Below are 14,523 nucleotides of genomic sequence, written 5' to 3' on the forward strand. Positions count from 1 at the left end.
ATGTATATATATGCATAGGGACACTGTAGGACATCCATCTGTGAAGAGTTTTAAGTGGATAGAAGACAACACCACAGGGTATGTGCACATGTGTGAGTGTGTGTGTGTGTGTGCACATGTGAGTGTGTGTGTGTGCACGTGTGTGTGTGTGTGTGTGTGTGTGTGTGTTGGTGCTCAGGTTCAGATCCAAGGATATTACCTATACTGAACATGTGCTGTATGTCTGAGCTACATCTCTTCTTGCAATACCATCGTTCTGAAATTGAGGAGTTCACATAAGTATGAGGCTTCTTATTGGTTTGTGTTTGTCTCATAGAAAGACAGTCACAGCTCGGGACAAATACGACTTACAATAGGTGTCACAAAAACTATAGCTTTTCCTGTGAATGCATGTAAACTTATTTGTCAAGCCTTAGCATTGGCCAATGCATAGCACGGGAGCAAAAGCAAGCAAACAAAAAAACACCAGTAAATAAAAATGGGAGCTTAGAGACTGACCATGGAGTCTGACCAGGGAGAACTTGAGAACCCTCCAAAATCTGAACAAGAATAGTGCCACCTGAAGGCTGGGCAAGCTGTTCTGTGGGAGAGAGCAGTGCTTCCTCACTTTCTCTGTAAGTAGAAACTGGCTTTTTCAGCTTCCCTCACCTTCCTTTAGCTAGATGGAATGTTGGAACCCTTACACCAAACCAGGGTATACCTAAGAAATATAAGAAGTGAACATTAATCTGTCTAATCAGTTAGGAAGGAATGTGTTCGATTAATGAAGCTATTTCTGGAGAAATTCAATGCAGGCTCTTGAGCAGGGTAAATGTAAGCTGTTTTCTTTCAGTCCTTAACTTCAATTGATCCAAATTTCATCTATGATTTCATAAAGTTTCTGAGTGTCCTTTATGTTCATGGTAAAATTTTATTCTGGCAACTAATAGTGTTTTATTTGCACTGCTTTGAAACCTCTAAGCAAGGGTGTTCTGTTATAGAATGAATATGGATTAAATGAATATGATGGGAAAAGTGTGTGTTCTACTCTAGGCCTTGCCTTGTTTCCCTATCTCACCCTAATGGAGATACTTGTTTGGTTCCCAAACACAGTTCTACATTGCTGTCACCTGGAGTTTCATTTGTAAATCACCTTTCTGGGCTGATGGCCTCTGAGAAAAAGTGTCAGCTATTAGTAGGTAACCTCTGGAGCATGCGTTGTAAATATTACAAAATAGTCTTAACTATATTCATAAGTTGAAAGTTAATTTTTTCCAAGTGAGTTTTCTAGTAAATATAGAACACTACCATAAAGAAAATGAAACTAATTAAAAAATATTGCATTGTAAATTTGAGTACCAGATCCCTTGCATTAAGTGTCCCTGGCACATCATTATACATCTCAGAGCAGAGGAGGGGAAGTCAAAGAAATAGATTGAACTGGCATATTTAACTAGCAGTTATACAAATATTTGTCTTCACAAATTCACCCTAATGGAGATACTCGTTTAGAATATTGGATACTACTGTTCAAGCCTGTAGGCGGCAACAAGGGAAAAAACAAATCATTGCTCACATTTGATCGGAAGGCATGCTACCAGTTGTAAAAACACTCTGTGGTCAATAATTGCAGTCCCCACTGGAAAATAAATTGAAAATGGAGAGTGCATTAAGCAGGTTGCTAAGGCAAATTTTACTCAAGTGAATGAACACCAGCCTGGTTTGTTTGCTGACTTATTTGTTTTGTTTGTCCTATTTTTTTTATACAAACACAGCTCTACATTGTTGTCACCTGGAGTTTCATTTGTAATTAAAATATTAAATAAGCATACATTGTTTTAAGTTCCATTATGGCTTGTTCAAACAAAAGCTATTTTTGTTAATTTCCTACCCCTTCTTTCTCCATCCCCCAGATAACTCCTATCCCCTAAGACCCATCCACCAGATAACTTTTGATCCCTAATATGGTAGCATACTGTTCCACCCATCCCCTAATATGTTAGCTTTCTGCCCATCCTTGATAGCTTCCTTTCCAGTTTCAAATCACTACTGTCTTACTGTTCTCCCCCTCAACATCTTTGTCCCTTTTCATGATCTTTATTCTAATTTGATATTCTCTCTCTCTCTCTCTCTCTCTCTCTCTCTCTCTCTTTCTCTCTTCCTCTCTCCTTCCCTCTCCCTCTCTCTAACACACACAGTGTGTTATGTGATATATAGATATATATCACATACATATCTATATACACACATGTGCCTCATAAACTAGGATTTACATATGAGAGAGAACATGCTATTTTTATTTTTCCTGAATTTGAGTTACCTCATATAATACAATATTTTCTAGATCCATCCACTTTCCTGCTAATTTCATTTTTCTTTAAAGCCCCACTGTACTTATCTCCTGTGTTTTAATTATTTCATCATCTGTTGATGGGCATCTAAGTTGATTCTAGTTTTTTGATGTTAGGCAAACTGATTGGGGTGAGATGGACTCTCAATGTAGTTCTTAAATTGTTTGTCATTAATATTTATTGTTCATGGGGTGCATGTCTGCGCATATCTTTGAACTCTAGGCAGAGGGCAACTTTGTAGAGTTGCTTCTCTCTTTCTAACTTTATGTTAGTTCTTAGGAACAAACTCAGGTTGGTAGGTTTGTCTGGCAAATATTTTGATGTGTTGAACTATCTCACAAGCTAAAAGTGGCTTTAAGTCACATTACTGTAATGACTAAAGATGGACACTTTAAACATGTACTTGTTGGTAATTGTTTGTTTCTTCTCTTGAGAACTAATTGTCTGTCTGTTCATTATCCCATTTGCCAATTGGAAGATGCTGTTTTTAAAAACTAATTATTTTATTTATTTATATCCCAAATGTTGCTCCCATCCCAGTTCCCCCTACCAGAGTTCTTCACCCCATTTTCCCTCCTCTTTGCCTCTGAAAGGGTGCTTTCTTCTCCTCTTCCCCGCCCCCTGGGGCATCCACCTTCATTGGGGGAGACATCAAGTTTCTACAGGATTAAATGCATCTTCTCCCACTGAGGTCAGACAAGGCAGTTGTCTGCCGGGGGTCTTGAACCAGGCAATGTATGTTCTTTGGTTAGTAACTTAGTCTCCAGGAGCTCCCACAGGTCCAGGTTAGTTAACACTGTAGGTCTTCTTAAGGGGCTACCATCCCCTTCAGTTCCTTCAATATTCTCCTAACTTTTCCATAGGGGGTTCTTGACCTCAATCCAATGGTTGGCTGTATCTGCTTCTGTCTCGACTGTTGATAGAGCCTCTCAGAGGACAGCCATGCTAGGCTCCTGTCTGCAAGCACAATATAGCATCAGTAATATTGTAAGGATTTGGTGCCCACCCATATAGAATGGATCCCAAGTTGAGCCGGTCACTGGACAGCCTTTCCTTCAATCTCTGCTCCATTTTTCTCCCTGCATATCTTTTAGACAGAAAATATCATCCTGAGTGCGATAACCCAGACCCAAAAGGACATGCATGGCATATACTCACTGATAAGTGGACATTAGCCAAAGGGTAGAGATTACCTGTGATGCAACCCACAGACAGTAAGAAGTTTAACAAGAAGGAAGGCCCAAGTCCGGATGCTTCAATCCTACTTGGAAGGGGGAACAGAATAATCATGGGAGACAGAGGGGGAAAGAATCTGGGTGGGAAAGGGGAGGGGGAGGAGGAAAGGAGGGGGAGGATCATATACTGGTGGAAGCAGGAGAGAATCCCAGAGGGCCAGAATGAATGGAGCTATATGGCTGCCAGGAGTAGGGGTTGGGGGAACCTTTAGAAAGTCCCAGAGGTCTGGGATGTGAGAGATGTCCAGGAATCAATGTGGGTGACTTTAGCCCAACAGTGGGGGGAGAGAACCTGAGCATTCCACCTCAAGTAGACAGACAGACAGAGGGCCCTGAACTAAGATCACACAGCCAGCATCACTTTATTCTTAAGAAAGACACCAAAAGACATCCTGGGAAGAGACAGACTTTTCAACAATCAATACTAGGGAAGTGGGAATATTTGTTTGTAGAGGAGTAAAATTAGGCATCTATATCTCTTCACTATGAAAATAAATTCAAAGTGGATAGAGACCTTACTGATGTTAAAGGTCTAAATCATTGAAACCACTAGAAGAAAACAAATAAAATACCTTTTGATATAAATTTAGGAAATTGTTATGAATATAATATCAGTGGCTTATGAAGTATGAGCAAAAGCTAACAAATGAGTTCATAAGAAATAAAAAATCTCCACAGCTAAGGAAACAATCAGCAGGGACCAACAACAGAATGGGAGAAAATCCTTGCCAACTTTACATATGATGGGATTCTGGCTAGAATATATAAGGACCATAGAAACTGAACACTAAAACCTAATTTTTTAACTATACTAAACACTAAAACTATATTTTTTAAAAAAAGAGATACATCTAAAATCAAAGTCAGTATATAACAGAGCTGTCTTCACATTTGTATTTATAGTAGCACTATTCATAATGGAGAAAGAGGAGGATTACTCTAGACATTCATCAATAGAGGTAGGTGTAAAAAAACAGGTAAAGGATGCACCAGTACAATGGACTTTTACACAGCATGAAGAACAAATTATATGAGTTGTATGAATGAAGGGTACCATTGGAGACTGTGTGATAGATGAAATAAGCCAAACTTGGAAAGATAGGCATGGCATATTTTCCTGGTTCATGGAGTTTAGCTAGATTATAAGGACATGATACAAAAAGGACATATAGTGGGGCTATTTTGTCATAGTGATCTCAGGATGAAGAGGGTATAAGACAGAACATGATGGAATGCATGATAGAAATGTACTACTTTGTTAAATTAAGTTTTAAAAAGTAAAAGAAAGGCAGAAAACATGACATTCGCTTTCTTTGAGAAGCATTTCAATGATGACTTCTAATGAGGTCGGACACTTGACATTTTGAAATATACACCACGGGAGGAAAATATTGAGTTTCTTGGGACATGCATCTTTTATAGAAGTTAATAAAAAATCCTGAATTACCAACTATTTTTTCCTAGTAGAGTTACTTCACTCCTAGTTGAAGCAATGTGATTGCCCCCACAAAATATCATGCTCCTTACTGACCTGTGACCTCTCTCTTCCAGGAGAGAGTTGAAGCTGAAGGTACACATCCGATGCTTAGCTTCTCTCTGTCTCATCTATTGCGAGGTGCTCCCTCAGGTGAGTGAGAACAGAAGGGAGTGGTCCTCCCTTCCTTATATCTCTCTGTTCGGGATTTCATACATATAGAACAGCTACTCAGGGTGGAGAATTGTGTCACTATGTCGACACGAGAGTGCTAGGTATTGAGACCTGTCATAGCAAATAGGCAGAATTTTGTAAAATCCTAGAATTATCACAATTCTCAAAAATACTGTTAATTTCTACACTGTGTGACCTTTAAGAACAGCTTTTAAATAAATTATCTCCCTCGTTTCAAATTTAACTCTCTTGAGATATGTTATACTTTGTGCCCATTTTATACATGTGAAGCTGGTAGAGAGGAGACTTACAAAAACTCTTCCCAGATTTTACAGCAGTCATGAAGTGAGATCACTTTCCGGTTTTATATTTGTGTTCTTATATTCTTTTTCCATCTGGTGTGTCCTGTGTATACCACTAGAATAGTCAGTAGGATTTAAGGTTAAACTATGTCAGATTAACCAGATGCTTCATAGATTTTAAAACTATAATAACTAAAATAAATGAAAAAGTATAAAACTAAAAAAAAAATAATAAAACATGTTTCCTCCCCCCTTTGACTATGGAATTTTGCGAAGCTAGTATTAGAAAATATTTAAAATAAGTTCTGATGAGCAATTCTTCCTATGATAGTACCACATTCCAAACATGTGCAAAAGGACAAGGGAAAACACCAACTGCAATAAATTACGGCTAAAGTGAGTTCAGTTATTAACTTCCTCTCTGTTTCCTGGCGACTGGCGACTGGCAGCCAGCAAGTCTCAGAAGTGTTCAAAACTTAGGAATGATTGGCATCCTGAAGTTCAAAGACTTCCTTGAACTTTCTGGACTCACAAGTCCTGTGGAAACAGGCTTCCCTGGGTAATTTCCAACACCTTTGCATATATAGCCTGTTAGAACTGTCTCCTGGGGCTGCTTATCACTGGTGCTCTGGTCATAACTAGATTTGGAAGAACAGACTCTCTGTGAGCCTAGCCCGGGGCATATACATTTGACCTCTCTAACCTAGTAACCCAGTGCAACTAACCCTGGTCACTCAGATAGCATTCAGAGTCCCTCCCCTTTGACACAGGTGTCAGATACTACCTGGTGTGATGGCTTCACGAGCTAATTAGGATATTTTTTTCCTTACTTGGGAATCTTTGCTATCTTTCTTAAAAAATAAAATAGAAAAAATAAAAACCTTAGATTCTTCTAGACAGAATTCTACCATTGATATTAAGTCATGTATATGAAAGATCCCTATATTCATATTATCTACTTAAGTAGTTTCATCTTCAGAATGTAAAATCACAGTTCAGAAGTAGGAAGTCATACTCTTTCTTGATTGGTTCTACTAAGAGAAATTGGAGGAGGGAGCATTATTCCTATGGCCATTATTCCTCCGGATTTTAGAGAAGGTAGGTATACTACACATCAGGTAACAATGAACATATCTGAAGCATGATGGGCATAAGAATCATTGATTTCTAGTTATGATCTCTAAAAATGAAACAAATTTTTTTTTGTAAACAACATAGTGACTAAATTGATGACTTATTGACTTCTGTCAAAACCTGTACAGCCAACCCAGTTTTAGCAGCCAGTTTTCAACAGCTTCATTACAAAACTAAGTACAGACCTCTCCTCAACAGAAGTATGAACTGTTAGGATCAGTCAAGATTGGGATTTAAAGAAGCTATAATGCTGGCTCCTGCGATCAGATACGAATGTAGACTTCAAGAGGGAGAAATCTCTGCTATGTGAGGTCCTAGTTCCTGAGGGCCTCAGGGGAACTACTGCTAAAGAAGGGACTGACTGCTCTGAGGTCTGACCATTCACACATTAGGACTCAACATCAAGGGCTTCCCCAATATCATTAGGTAGTTCTGTATGTGATAACACTGTTCTTTTAGGGGCACCTTTCTGGTTAATACAAAAGAAAGGCAGTATTTTAAGGACAATGAGGGATATATAAGTGTGGATGTAGGAGATTTATAAGTTCTTTTGCTATGGAAATGGTAGAACCCCACAGGTATCTCAAAGTAACAGAAGCCACCACATCTTTCTAAAGCCTGGATCATCCAAAACTTGAAGATGCCGATGCATGTTCAAAGATAGGAATGCACACTTCTGGTGCCTCCATAGGAGAAGTGTTCTGCATTTCTAACATTTGGATCATTATAATACTAGTTAACTTTTAGTCAAAGTTATTAAAATTTATTTTAAAACAAGTGAAGGTATTTCTTGGAACTACAAAATGTGCAATATTATTTTAGAGTTCCTATATTAAGATGCTTAGATTTAGTTTGCCAACTTGCCTGAAAGATCTCTTGTTCTCATGTGTTTTATAATCCAGTCTAACACATGTGGGACTTAAGTTTGGAGCCAAAATATTTTTCTGTCCCTTGCTATTAGTTCATTTGCAATTCTGGACCTCCACCAGAAAGGAAACAATTTGTGGTTTTTTTTTTTTTTTAGAAATCCTAGTTTTGTAGGAGATAAAGGAGAAGACAGATCCCACCAAATTATATTGACAGCCAAAGTTATAATAGAATACATTATACTAAATTCAAATGAACTTTTTTGAATAGCATGTTCATTACATTTTCATAGGATTTCACTGAAAGAAAAACAAGTCATTTTGATCTTTCAGTGAAGCAGTGTATTTCTGTTAGGGTGTGAACTGAGTTAGTTCCACTCATTGCTCAAATTATAGTAATATTTTTCCTGGGCAAAAAAATTAAACACATATGTATGCACGCATGCACGCACGTATGCACATGTGTGTGCGCACACACAAACACACACAAAACACACACACACAAACACACACATGCGCGCACACACACACCCTTGTCCTTATTCTTGTATTTTTAATTCCTTCTTAGAAAAGATAATCTGAGATAGTTTTTTTCCTTTTCATTAGTGATCACAGCCAAACACCTTAAACTTAATGCACAGAGATTTTGTTTTCTTTCTTGTTGATTAGTACATGAAATCTACCTCTTTAACAGCTCAGCAAACATTTGTTTTCTCAGGCATTGGCATATAGCCTCTCTTAATTTTTGCATTTATGCATCTGGATTAAATAATTATAGAATGATTGGTTTATTAAATTAGGAAGCTATCTGCAATTGATGCCTAGTGGCAAAGGGAAACTAAGTTTCCTCCCACGAAGTTTCACTCGGTATATCAACCACCCTGCAGAGCAGGCCCCAGGGCCAGGAGAAGCAGGGCAACATAAAATGAACTCTGGATTTTTTGGTCAACTTTTTCTTTGGAAAATGTTTGTCTTGTTTTGATTGTTTGTTTTGATTTTGTATATGTTGGATTTTGGTTTTTTGTTTGTTTGTTTGAGAGGGGAAGAACATAAAGTTGGGTGGGTAGGGGAGTGTGGAGGAGGTAGAGGAAGGAAAACATGATTAAAACATTTTGTATAAAATATTTTGTATAAATACACTTAAATAGAATAAGGAAACCTAAGAGAAAGAAAGAGAAGAAAAGAAAAGAAAAAGAAGGAAGGAAAGAAGAGGAAGCAGTGAAATAGCCTGGCTTGGCATGGTTGAACCCATCTGTAAACCAATTACTTGGCAGGTAGACAAGGCTGTAGTGAGTTTGAGACCAGCATATTCTATATAATGAGTTCAGAGTCAGCCAGTGCTGTGTAAAGATCCTGTCTCAGCACATACAAACAAGCCAACCAAAAAATCAACAAAACCTGTTGAACCTTCTCTTCTCTTCTCTTCTCTTTACACCTCTTTCTTTCTCTTAGGTTTTCCTTAGTCTATTAGAGTATATTTATACAAATATTCTAATCATGTTTTTCAGGGAAACTATAGTGGGAACTATAGTGGGGATTATAGTGGGAAACATTTAAAGGAAAACAATTAGGCATATTAGATGTGTATCCAGATTTAAAAATAAAGTGTATATTATAGCCACTTTCTTTTTAAAGTGTAATTAAAATATAATTATATTATCTCCCTGTACCTATTTTCCTTTTACCCTTCCCTACTCCCTTCCTAATTCATGGTCTGCTCTTCTTTTCCCATTGTTACTACGTATATCTATAAATAAATACTTACTTAAATACAACTTGCAGAGCATGCTCAGTGTGACCTCATATATGTTTATGGGCTTGATAACGTTACTGGATAATGCATCTGGGGAGTCACCCTTTGGGAAGACTGATTTTCTCTATATAGGTAATTGTTAATTGCATTTAGTTCTTTATGAAGAGATGGGGCACTGTGTGGTTTCCCTCATCTATGTTAAAGTGTCAACTGTTGTTGCAATTGTTCAGGTCGTGTTTAGGCAGCCATGTTATTGTTGAGACTCCATGTGTGTAGCTTCCCTGTTACACATAGAGTACATATTCTCACAGCAGACTTCCTGGTCCTCTGCCTTTGGCAGTCTTTCTGCCCCTCTCCCTTGATAGCCATTGCCTTAGGTGCAGAAGTCGTGTTGTAAATATGTAAGTTGGGGCTAAGGGTCCCATAGTTGGTTTTCTGCAGTTAAATGCTGAGACTTTTACTTTTTAAATTGAGACTTTGCATCAGCATAAACTTCAGTGTTGAAAGTCACAATAGGAGACTCCCCGGCTACCTGCTGATCTCGCAGGACAGGGGGGCCAGGTAGAAGTAGATGAACTCTAGAGTAAGTCTTTATCTCTTACTCCTCTCCTCCAAACTCATTGCTCTCTCTCACCTCCAGCTTTGTAGCAGATCACCTGTGGCAGTCCCTTCTCCTGCTTCCATATCCAGTGGATTACACAGATCTCTCCCTCCAAACTTCTCTGACCATACTCATTGCTTTATTTCAGCCTCCAACTCCATCTCACAGGCATTTCCTGGGAAGCCACACATTACACCATTGAGAAAAGCATGTAGTCTAACCAGATCTTCACCACTCCCTCCTCTCCTCAATCTAATCTCCCAGGTTTACTCCTAGCTCTGTTGTAGACCACCTGCTTTGGCCTCCCCTTCCTTTCTGCCCCTATCCCTGGCAGAACATAATGATCTTCTACAAACTTCTGTTAATCCAGAGATAGAAGGAGAATGACTACCAAGCCAAATTATCACAGTCATTAATTAAAGCAAGTTTTTAAAAATTTGCATACATGAACTGCCTTCCCCTAAGATGGGGTTTGAGAGGTCAGCGTTAGTTGTAAGGAAGAGAAGGTTTTCATAGCTCAGGGGTAGGGGATTTTCAAATGGGGAATTTGGTGGGTAGAATGTGTGGGGTTATAGGAGCAGAATACAAAAATAACAAGTTAGTCACAACAACTCCTGAAACAAACAAAATGATTGCCATTCTTGAAACAGTCAGCACAGAACTATTTCTTGTTTATGGGGACTTATAGCTCAATTATTGAGAAACAGAGGTTTGAACAGGAATGAACTCAGTTTATCTTTATAAGATGGCTTTTAAGCCTAAGGTGGTGGCAGGCTGATTCTTCACAGCCTCCCGACTTACCACTTTGTCTTAGTTCCCAACTCCAGCAGGCATTCCAGAGGAACTTGCTGGCCATGTGTTCATAAGAAGCATGTAGGTCAACAAAGCAGGTAGACAAGCTTCAGATCTTAATTCTCCTTCCTCTCTTCCAAATCCAACCTGTCAGTCTCATCTTAAGCTTTGTATCAGACTACCTGCTATGGTCTGTCCTCCATCTCTGCTCCCTTTCATTGGAATTAAACAGATGTTTCTGGTTGAATACCTCTTAGCACCCTCCTTCCCCAGTATCACCTCACAATACCTAGAAACACATTCTACCTGGAATGGAACCCCAAGTGGCTACACCTGACATCCCAGAAGCATTCCGTATCAGGCAACAAACTTAGGGTCATCAAACTCTCCTGTGAACCCCAGAGACAACAAAAAGCAAGGAATAAAGCATCCACTCTACAAAGAAAAGACCACATATCAGCATCTAGAATTATAATCATACCCAACCCAGATGCCAATGTGAAAAACAGTAATGGCCAGGATTAAATGGAAACCAGGAATTCTACTAGCATAGTCCCTGAGAAATAACACAGTTGAAGACAAGACACCTTCAAACAGACTTTATGAAAGTGTTAGAGGTCTTTGAAGAGGAAATGAACAAATCCATTAATGAAATCTATGAAAACACAAACAGTGGAAGGAAATGAATAAAACACTTCAAGACCTCAAAGTAGAAATAAAGCCAATTAAAAAAATACAAACTGAGAGAAATCTGAAAATGAAAACTTTATGAACTTGGGCAGAGAACTCAGAAGCAAGCTTCTCAAAAGAGTACAAATGACTGAGAGACTCAAGCATCGAATACAAAATGGAAGAAAAGAAAATGTCAACTATTGCAATATCCAGGCACAAAGCATCCAGGTAATTTGGAATGCTACAAAAGATAAAATCTATTAAAAATAGAAGTAGAGGAAGGAGAAGAAACCTAGGACAAAGGCATAGAAAATATTTTCAACCAAATTATAAAAGAAACCTTCCTTAATCTGGAGAAGGAAGTGCCTATCAAAATACAAGAAGCATGCAGAAGACAAATGGATAGACCAGAAGGAATTTCCCTTCAGCACATAATAATCAAAACACTAAATATACATAACAAAGAAATCATTTTAAGAGCTGGAAGGGAAAGGACAATATAACAGATAAGGGCAGACCTATTAGAAAAACATTTGAGGGGGGAGTCCCAAACCAGCGGATCCCTGCCCGAAGCAGCTCTCTGCTCCCAAACACCGTGGGAGAGAGACCTCACTGCCTGGTCAGGTGGGCACTCCTGAGGCTGCAGAGTGGAAGAGACCACCAACACTGCCCACCCCTGCCAACATCCCTGGCCCAAGAGGAAACTGTATATGGCCTCTGGGTTCCCGCAGAGGAGGGCCCAGGAGCATCAGGTCCGCTGTGTCTGAGACACCGCCAGAACCTGAAAGGACCAACTGGATAAACAGTTCTCTGCACCCAAATCCCGTGGAAGGGAGAGCTAAACCTTCAGAGAGGCAGACACACCTGGAAAACCAGAAGAGACTGCACTCTGCACACATCTCTGAAGCCAGAGGAAAACACCAAACACCATCTGGAACCCTGGTGCACGGAAGCTCCCAGAAAGGGCGGCTTAGATCTTCCTGGTTGCTGCTGCCGCAGAGAGCTCGTAGGCAGCACCCCACGAGCAAACTTGAGCCTCGGGACCACAGGTAAGACCAACTTTTCTGCTGCAAGCAACCTGCAGCAGAACTCAAGGCACAGGCCCACAGGAACAGCTGAAGACCTGTAGATTGGAAAAACTACACGCCCAAAAGCAGAACACTCTGTCCCCATAACTGGCTGAAAGAAAACAGGAAAACAGGTCTAAAGCACTCCTGACACACAGGCTTATAGGACAGTCTAGCCACTGTCAGAAATAGCAGAACAAAGTAACACTAGAGATAATCTGATGGCGAGAGGCAAGCGCAGGAACCCAAGCAACAGAAACCAAGACTACATGGCATCATCGGAGCCCAATTCTCCCACCAAAGCAAACACAGAATATCCAAACACACCAGAAAAGCAAGATCTAGTTTCAAAATCATATTTGATCACGATGCTGGAGGACTTCAAGAAAGACGTGAAGAACTCCCTTAGAGAAACACAGGAAAACATTAATAAACAAGTAGAAGCCTACAGAGAGGAATCGCAAAAATCCCTGAAAGAATTCCAGGAAAACATAAATAAACAAGTAGAAGCACGTAGAGAGGAGTCACAAAAATCCCTGAAAGAATTCCAGGAAAACATAAATAAACAAGTAGAAGCCCATAGAGAGGAGTCACAAAAATCCCTGAAAGAATTCCAGGAAAACACAATCAAACAGTTGAAGGAATTAAAAATGGAAATAGAAGCAATCAAGAAAGAACACATGGAAACAACCCTGGATATAGAAAACCAAAAGAAGAGACAAGGAGCTGTAGATACGAGCTTCACCAACAGAATACAAGAGATGGAAGAATCTCAGGAGCAGAAGATTCCATAGAAATCATTGACTCAACTGTCAAAGAAAATGTAAAGCGGAAAAAGCTACTGGTCCAAAACATACAGGAAATCCAGGACTCAATGAGAAGATCAAACCTAAGGATAATAGGTATAGAAGAGAGTGAAGACTCCCAGCTCAAAGGACCAGTAAATATCTTCAGCAAAATCATAGAAGAAAACTTCCCTAACCTAAAAACAGAGATACCCATAGGCATACAAGAAGCCTACAGAACTCCAAATAGTTTGGACCAGGAAAGAAACACCTCCCATCACATAATAATCAAAACACCAAGCGCACAAAATAAAGAAAGAATATTAAAAGCAGTAAGGGAAAAAGGTCAAGTAACATATAAAGGCAGACCTATCAGAATCACACCAGACTTTTCGCCAGAAACTATGAAAGCCAGAAGATCCTGGACAGATGTCATACAGACCCTAAGAGAACACAAATGCCAGCCCAGGTTACTGTATCCTGCAAAACTCTCAATTAACATAGATGGAGAAACCAAGATATTCCATGACAAAACCAAATTTACACAATATCTTTCTACAAATCCAGCACTACAAAGGATAATAAATGGTAAAGCCCAACATAAGGAGTCAAGCTACACCCTAGAAGAAGCAAGAAACCAATCGTCTTGGCAACAAAACAAAGAGAAGAAAAGCACACAAACATAACCTCATATCCAAATATGAATATAACAAATAGCAATAATCACTATTCCTTAATATCTCTCAACATCAATGGCCTCAACTCCCCAATAAAAAGACATAGATTAACAAACTGGATAAGCAACGAGGACCCTGTATTCTGCTGCCTACAGGAAACACACCTCAGAGATAAAGACACTACTCAGAATGAAAGGCTGGAAAACAACTTGCCAAGCAAATGGTTGGAAGAAGCGAGCTGGAGTAGCCATTCTAATATCAAATAAAATCAATTTTCAACTGAAAGTCATCAAAAAAGATACAGAAGGACACTGCATATTCATCAAAGGAAAAATCCACCAAGATGAACTCTCAATCCTAAATATCTATGCCCCAAATACAAGGGCACCTACATACGTAAAAGAAAACTTACTAAAGCTCAAAACACACATTGTACCTCACACAATAATAGTAGGAGTTTTCAACACCCCACTCTCATCAATGGACAGATCATGGAAACAGAAATTAAACAGAGACGTAGACAGACTAAGAGAAGTCATGAGCCAAATGGACTTAACAGATATTTATAGAACATTCTATCCTAAAGCAAAAGGATATACCTTCTTCTCAGCTCCTCATGGTACTTTCTCCAAAATTGACCATATAATTGGTCAAAAAACGG

This window comes from Rattus norvegicus, chromosome 1 (assembly GCF_036323735.1).
Source record: "Rattus norvegicus strain BN/NHsdMcwi chromosome 1, GRCr8, whole genome shotgun sequence".
NCBI classification, from domain to species: Eukaryota; Metazoa; Chordata; class Mammalia; order Rodentia; family Muridae; genus Rattus; species Rattus norvegicus.